The following is an 8,914-nucleotide window of genomic DNA, read 5'->3' as shown; positions in this document are numbered from 1 at the left end:
AGGAGAGAGAAGTGACAGCAAAGGTATTAGAACAGGAGTTATGGGCAACAAATTGCCCCAGTGCCTTAAAACCCAGCTGTATATGAATGCAAAGAACTTAGGGTTTGATGGTCCACCTGACTGATGCCAGTCTATTAACAGAAAAGCTATAATCTTTTCTCCAGTGCTAAACATGCATGCATTATCATTAATCTTTGCCTTTTCTAATGCACTTTCATGGGAGTGAAGGCATATCATTTACACAGGCTTATCCAAGCAGAGACATTTTAGCACAGTAGTGATGTAATATATTCCAAATGTACTCATCCACTTGATCAGTGTAAATCCCCCCCTTCCCCCCCGCTAATGCAGCCAAATGTCACAACCTTTCCACTGTCGTCTTCCAGCCCTGCTGCACTGAATCCAAATGAGGGAAAAGCAGCCTACAGCTCTCACTAAATCAAACTGACTGCTGGTACAGCAGGGTTGTAGACCTTTACCTTCAAGCCAGGACTGGAGAGGGATAAGCATACAGAAACCAGCAGGGCAGGGCTATGAGTGCCGTCCTGCAGAGAGAGCCGGGTTTCTATCCAAGCTGAACCTGCCTGATCTATAACAAGGTCAGCAGAGGCCTGGAGTCTCATCACATAGAATTAAACCCTGAACAAAGTGACAGAATGTTAACATGAGTATGTATGTTCATGAGGAGAAAATATCACATCAGCGTGCATGGTGGGGGGGATATCCATCCCAGGGTCTGCAACAAATGGCCATACAAACACCGTGATACACATGTAACCGACTGTATTTCAGCTTCTGGGAACAACCTGTCTGTATTACAGACAAAAAGACAAACTTTATTAATATATAACATCCTGAATCCAGCTATTTTGGGCTTTTAGATGGCAGAGGGTTATATTCAACTTGGCCCCACTGTAGTTCTCACAGCTATTCTGCTGACATGCATAGTCCAACCCCCTTAACAAGGAGACATTCTACCCCAGCAGTTCTTCCTGGGAGGCACTGCAGTAAGTGGCTGGGCCCACACCCACTCTAAACATGAGCCTGTCTCACATTGCCTGGGGAATTCACAACCAATTCAACCAGAACTCGCTGCTACATAAAGCACTAGTGGCCATAAAAGGCAAAACAGGCTCCTACAAACAGTTTCACTTGTTATACATGTTCATTTATTTGTTCTACAGATTCAGTTTTTTGAGGAAATAAACAAAAGATCTATTTAGAGGCAGTACAAGAATACTGGTGGCAGAGCAGCAATGCATGTGAAAGTGATCCACTAAGAGGCAGATGGGCTAGCATGGGGAGCTGTTTACAAGGAAGAGCAAATAAAAATATCCACCCCTAATCTAGCCTACTTAATAGAAAGGAGGGGGAGTGATATGGCTTCTCACAGGGGGAGACACAAGGATGACAGAATAAATGATACTCTGAATGAGGTAAGAACAGCACAGCTGAAGTGGATGAGGGGATTCTTCTACCAAGGAAAAAATGAGCTTTAATGACCTGCGGAACTACCAAAACAGACCATTTGTACTGGCTTAATTTATTTTTGAGTTGTAAGCCTCCATTGCCATTTCAGTGTTAAGACTCCTGTTAATGCTCAGGATACATTCCTAGAACACAGAGCATAGGAAAGTGTGCTAAACACGTTAAATGAGGGGGTTTATGACATCTCGATGATGAGGCCACTAAGGGCCTATTGTTGTTCACTCTTTTTGCTCACAAAGGAATTTTTGGTAGCAGGATGTTATTTCCATAACATCCGCTCTACTTTTCAAATGATGCACACTATTCAATAACTGGACATGTGTATTTTATACTAAGCACGGTAAAGCTCAGTACTATGGTTAATTACTAAAGCTGAACCATTCCGGGAAATCCACATTTTACCAAGCATTAGTAAAAGCACGCTATACTGAAACAGCAGTGAACATGGGAGCATTACTAAGGGGGATCTCACTACACATCGTCGGTGCCCAATGAAAAACATATCTCCAAATTATATCTACCCATTATATCAAGAGTCTAAGGGATGTGCGATTTGACCAAAATCTCATATCCCGATAACGATATATATCACAGCTGCACCTCATATTTACTAATTGTTTCCACAGATCAGCTGCAGTAGGAATTGGACAAAAATCTGCAAATAAAAAGGACTGAAGTCATGAATGTAATGTGATCCATAAATAGACGCAAAGTGACCCACAAATGCGCAAAACCTTTTTCATTTGTACAAATTACTGTGTTTTTGTGAGTATGATACTACAGAACGCAATTAAAAATACATATTTGTGGATGGTGGTGTATTTGGGATTTTTATTTATTTATTTATTTATTTTTTACAGATCGCGGTATATGGGTCCCCTAAGAGGTCTGGGTGGGAAAATATTTTTTGAAATATTGTAGCTTTGAGTTCTCTCGAAATAATTTTATGTTCTCTTGCAATACTTTTCCATTACTAATAATAACTGTACTGTGTTCATTTAAAGTACAAAAGATAGAATGAATGGACTAATAAGTATAAACCTAAATACAGACATGTCCAATTAAGGTTGCTTTAAGCATTAAACTGTGGTGGGAAAATGCACACTATGAAATTTTCATATGTGTATTTAAACATATTTTTTAATAATTGCACTGCGTTCATTCACCGCCAGTGACTGTGAACAAGACAGCTGGGCTATTGAAGGTGAAGTGCAAATGCAAACACTGAAATATTAATTAAAATTTGCCCATAAAGAAACCTGGAAAACCATGGAGTACTGCTTCCTTTTCTTGAAAGATCTTACAGCCAGAAAAACTGAATATAAAGCTAACTTTAGTGTGGTGTCATAGTTAGGGTTTAAACCCAAAGCCGCTTTCGGGAATACCTCCCTGGTATTCTTGTTTGATGATGTATGAGGGGATATGAGGATCTGTACTGAAATATTCCAAAAAGCAGGTTCGAATTTAAACCTTAACTCTAAAACCCTGGTAAAGTTAGCTTTCTATCCAGTTTTCCGGTTGTAATATCTTTCAGTTTTTGTAATGTATTTCAAAATTTGTGAGTGCACTTCACGATCAATAGCGTTAATGCGAAGAATGAACACAGTGCAATTATTAATAAATACGCAAGTTACATGGTGTATATTGTCCCCCGTAGTTTAATGCTTAAAGCTCACTTTGCAGACATGTCTGCATTATTTAGGTTTATACATGCTATCACGGTGCAGCATATAGCAAGTGGGCAAGTACAGTGGGATAGAAAAACTATTGCGAGTGAACAGAAAACTATTTAAAAATATATTTTCCCACCCAGGCCTAATGGTTTTGTAGTAGTATTAACTGGACAAAAATCCACAAATCAATAGCAGGGAAGTCACAAATCTAACGTGATCAACAAAAAGACATGACGTGATCAAGTGCACAAAACACATTTCACGTGTAAAAAAAAAACCACTATTTTTGTGAACATTATTTTACACAAATTAAAAAATACATATGTGTGGATAGATTTATTTGTGGATCATGGTACATTTGTGGATTATCTTCTATGAGTTACAAATTAAAGTCCAAGAAAAACTTCAATACAACTGCCACATGTCATGTGGTCGCGTGTAACCTTGCAAAACTCATCCAAATGATGAAAAAATTTTTGCTGTTAACAGTGTATTTTTCAACACCACGAAATAAATGATAGACCATAATATAAAACGATAGCCATTTTTTATTTCATCATTCGATATATATCACCTTAGCGCCAAATAATCAGGAGCTGGGAAAAAAATAAATTTTCTCAGAAATCGCTTTATAAAATAAATCTAACACAGCATAATGAGAGAGCTTTAGCATCACAAATAGAAACCTATCTTTATACAGCTGTCACCGAACGGTTTAAAGTTTCAAGTGGACTTGCATAGATTGTCAGCGGGGCAAATATGTCAACAAAACACAAATTAATCCAACTTAATATTCACAATTAACGCTGATGGTAGTTAGCTGGCTATCCAGCTATCAGCATTAAGTTTTTAAAATTAATGGTCCATACAAATGACCATAATGAATACAAACGTTAACTAGTACAAACAACCATTAATAAAACAGAAAATTTCATAAAACATCTTTTCATTGGTCAATTAAACGTCAAATACTATTAGTGGACAGAGGAGAATTATCGTATTCCATTTATAAGTCAATCATCAAAGAGTAGACATGCAGGTTTCAGTGGATAGCTACAATGTGCACATTTTTTGTATATAAATTGCACTTTGGAACTTTGAATCTGAAGACTGCATTTGCCATCTTTGCTGAATATATTCCTTGTTATTACTAACCTTTTTCCCCAAATAAACAATGAGCAGAACCATTTTGCACATCACATTTTGCTTTTACGCAAAATGGAAGCGTCGGAATCTTAAGATGTGTAGAATGTGCTTAGAGTGCTCAGCTTCAGACCTCCAATCTGTTTCACAATAAAGCAGTCAGAGATTTTATAGGCTTATCTGGGTGCTCAATCCAGACCATGCCCCATACTCCTCAAATTAGCCAAACAGGGCTTTACAAACAGTGTAAATCCTTAGTAATCATCAGAGTTTTATACTTCTGTAATTTTAAAAGCACAAATATTTTTATTGTTAACCCTAGATCAATTTTAGGATTAAAAATTAAATACTCAACATAAACCGGTACACAGTTTTTTCTACAAAGCCTCCTTATAAGCATGCACAAGTGAAAAATCTAGGCTCTGTCAATCACACCTAGAATATCTATTAACAGAGCATCAATCACTATGTCATCTTTGCCAGCCAGCCTCTCTCTCTCACACACATACACACAAACAAAGCCAAACAAAATATGCGACCTTTGCATTTTTATTTAATTTTTATTTTTTTGTTTTAGTCTTTTACAGATTATAATAAAACTGAGTACTGAAAAATGATTTGGTCCCCACAAGGTAATATATACAACACAACCCCAGCCCCCCCCCCAAACAAACACACACATAATCTGTAGTGCTCAATACACAAAACTACTAGCAACTTCTGACAAGAGGTCAGTCACATGGTTAGGGTCTCAGTTAAATAAATGCAGGAATAATAAATGTTAGCAAGCAGATATATGAGCTGATTGGGATAAGAAGTGTCACGATTACATGTGGCTTACTGTACTTAGATGTATGACATTCACCCTGGGAGGTAAGAGCACTGAGCAAGAAACAAAGTCATGCAGTGTGCCCTACAGTTAGAATCACAGTTATGAAGGGTGATTTACACGCTTGCATGGAGAGGACTATCCATGGACCTGCACCACCGAAATATAACCTATCACTGGTCAGGTTATTGTCCTGTCAGAATATTTACAAATAAATGAAACCTCAAATGTATTTCAAACAGCTAACGTTATTGTATGGAATAGAGGAGTGTTATTTTTTTCTACAAATTTATGTATTAGAGGAACTCCATTATTAACATAAAAAGGCACTTTTGTCTTTCACTGAACAGAAATACACAATTCTACATTCTGAAATCCCAAATTAACAGAGTAGCAAATAAAGCAAATTGCATATTTACAGGTGCAGATTTCCAAATTCCAGATTTTACCAAAAAAAAAAAAACAGGGAAAATTCTGTAGTCTTGCTGTCACTTTCCATTATAGAGAAAATAAGTCAAAGACAACCTGCTGTAACACAGTCATGACCAATAAACATAAAACATACAAGCTTGACTTTCAAAAGTACTGCAGTTTTGGCAGCAATTATCTCACATTCTGATTCAACAAAGGCTACCATAGCAATAAAGTATTTCCTGTGAATTATAAGAGAATGCGTGTGGTGTACGTTTAAGTAGCTCAGTATTCTATCCCTGTGAAGGCAAGATGATGTCACCATGTGGCCCCTGAGTGAGGCCCTAAACCCCCAATCACCAGCCAATTCTAGTTTGGATAAAAGCATCTGCTAAAGAAAAACAAATGTAAATTTCTATTAAGTGTTGCCAGATAAAAAGGTAGATTGCATGTCCACGTTTAGTGCAAAAACCACCTCAAGAATGTGCTTAATGAAAGACAAGGGTGTAAATATAAGCCCTTGATTGGAAAAAAAAATCGTCATTCACCATGACTGCCCAAGGCACAGGCTATTCAACACTTTTGTATGCTACTACACTTCAGCTCTCTCTCATCAGTTTAACTGGTTTCAATTTAATTTATTCAAGTTGCATTTTAAAGGTTTACAGCAATGAGCAATATCTCATTTTATATGGAAAGAAATAAATATTTTGATCCATATTCCATGCATGACTGAGATGAAGGTGGCTTTAACTGAATATTATTTGAATAATGACTGATGAAATCAAATTCTGCTTCAAATGCCATACCAAGTCAGAACCTGGCTTTATGCTTCAGAAGAATCTGCAGGACACACAACAGGGTAAACATAAATACTGACTCATAAATCACGGAGTTTCAATATACCCAGCTGATAGGAAGACTGAAGGTCTTCAGGTGGCAAAGAGGTATTCACAGAAGGCCTGTGTTAGCTCTAGGCTGTTGGGTCTGACCTACGGATGGATGCTTTTATGGCGCCTCTCTGGGCTTGTCAGCAGACTCATCTCAGTAGATGCATGAAACCAAAATATTCTAATAGCTTGGAGTCTGAGATCAAAAGAGCACCGATCAGTTCCACTTACTAGCCAGCATACAAAATAGCCTCATTCCGTTTACTTCCTTTTTTGCCATGACAAGTCTGAGAAGTGTTCTACTAGCCTTGCCTACTGGCCCCAGTACTATATCAAAATAAAAAGATAAATTATTTAGAATACTACAGCCTGATCCCTGCTCGGAGCAAAATACAAACAAATTCTAGCAGCCACCCATGCTTCCTTCAGCAGAGATGGCACATGGACAAGCAGAGAGGAACTCTGCATGACACATGTGCCAAGTCTTCAAAACGAGACACTATAGTCTATTTCTGCACATGTCAAATGTCAGTGCTTACAGAGAGTCCTGAGGCCAATGGCTTGTCATTACATGATAAAACTACTCTTAAATAAATAGTGTATAAAATCAATTCCTACTTGAACCCAGGCGATAATAGAAAACTTCATGGTAAATCACTGTCTTGTTGGCAAGTACTAAAGAACCACATTTGTTAGATTAGAACAAATTATTAATCTCTTCTGGGGCTACAGTTTTGTCCAACAAATTGTATGCAACTCGCATTGTAATTCACATTATATCTGTTCATCTACTTTCAGTACAGGATTCCGGGCACCTGGAGCCAAGGTATGTATGTTTGTATTCATATATTTGTGGGGATCATCCATTCATTTCTATGGGCCGAACACATACAGGCACACGGATAGGCTGAGACACACACACAGACACTATGGGTAATTTAATTCACCTAACTAAACGTCTTAAGGAAACAAATACTGCTAGGAAAGCTACGTGACACAAGGAGGACACAAACTCCATGTATTTACTGAGGTACTGAAGGCAACAGTGATGGTGGTCAGCTGCCTATCAGGGACAGAGTCTGCATATGCCGTCTGGGGCTCCCCAGCTACTAGCACTTTATGACGCATCCTCTTATGTAATTCCATCAAGGGATGATGCCCCAAAAATAACCTTGCCTCCGCTAAAAGCTTGAGGAAGCTAAACCAATAAAAATAAATAAATAAATAAATAAAAAACTCAAGGTATAAGCCTGGAGCATAATCGTACAAATATCTGATACTTGAGAACAGAGCAACAACTCTGCAGTGAGCATATGAATATTCTTCTATATTACCTCAAGTACCCCAGGTGTCTAAGTGTGTATCGTCCAGAATAGCTTTCTGAAATGAATTGATAATAATAAATATCAGACTGGCACTCATTATTATTATTATGTGATATTTTATCACCTGCTGTGATAAGTTTGAGTGTAAACCTGAAAGCAATTAGAATGACATTCATTCAAATGTAGTTTTACATGGAGGGAAGCCCTCAGGAGCCTCATCCACAGAGGAATCTAAACTGCCAGAGAGCCATCACCCATTTTTTTATTTTAGAAATTTGTTCTGAAATTGTCTAGTCATCACACAACTGCACTTCTGTAATGAAACTCAATAATAAGATCCACAATGGTCAAGTTAAACTACTTCTTGTTGAGGAAAAGTTTATATTCTGGTCCTGTCCATTTTAATGTCTTCTTCAATGGAGATTGAAACAACTGAATGTGGATCATGCAAGCAATTCCCTTCCCCCTCCCAGTTGGCAAAATTTTACATCTTCGGCAAATTTTATTGTGAAAAACATTTAAAATGCTTCCCCTGATTAGCAAGTGCCTGGAATATGTGTTGCTAATGGAATTTGGGCTACAGGAAAAAATACTTGAGTAGCCCAGAACTACACTATGTGCAGCCAATCATCTTACTGTGATTTCAGCCGTTCAATCCACCTACCGTATTTTTCGGACCATAAAGATGCACTTTTTCTCCCCCAAAAGTAGGGAGAAAAGTCACTGTGTCTTATGGTCCGAATATTGCTCTGCTCACATGCTTTAACCCTCTGAGGACGAGTGCATCATTGACGATGCACCATGCTTTTCGCGTCTATTTCAGTTCATATCTCGCTGAAATCTTAATGTAGAATCATGAAAAAAAATGCTGGCTAAATCCGTAATCTGTCTTCTTTTCAAAACGTCCATTGTCGGAAGTTTTAAAGTTTTTAAAATTAGGTTAAATCGGCAAAAAAATAAACAATGTCACCTTACTTTGTTTTACCTGCATCAGGGGTGTGTAGTACCGCTGTTACCCGAAGATTGTTATTCACATTATAAATAGCCGTATTACCGCATATGCAAATTGCATTCGCATAGAAATTTGCAAAAAAATGCAACGGTGAAACACGATCCACATACATCCCCATCAGCGCCATAAAAGGGGGGAGAGAT

The 8,914-nt window shown here is 37.9% G+C and overlaps 1 protein-coding gene across 5 annotated transcripts in view; it reads right to left on the bottom strand.

Moving 5' to 3' along the window:
* The window catches only part of LOC125722367 (arginine-glutamic acid dipeptide repeats protein-like), a 150,029-nt gene that overhangs the window by 61,963 nt on the left and 79,152 nt on the right, over nucleotides 1–8,914 (bottom strand). The window lies entirely within an intron of this gene.

The sequence above is a fragment of the Brienomyrus brachyistius genome, unplaced genomic scaffold (assembly GCF_023856365.1).
Source record: "Brienomyrus brachyistius isolate T26 unplaced genomic scaffold, BBRACH_0.4 scaffold38, whole genome shotgun sequence".
NCBI classification, from domain to species: domain Eukaryota; kingdom Metazoa; phylum Chordata; class Actinopteri; order Osteoglossiformes; family Mormyridae; genus Brienomyrus; species Brienomyrus brachyistius.
The sequence above is the reverse complement of the archived record's forward strand: the minus strand, read 5'-3'. Positions and strand labels throughout refer to the sequence as shown.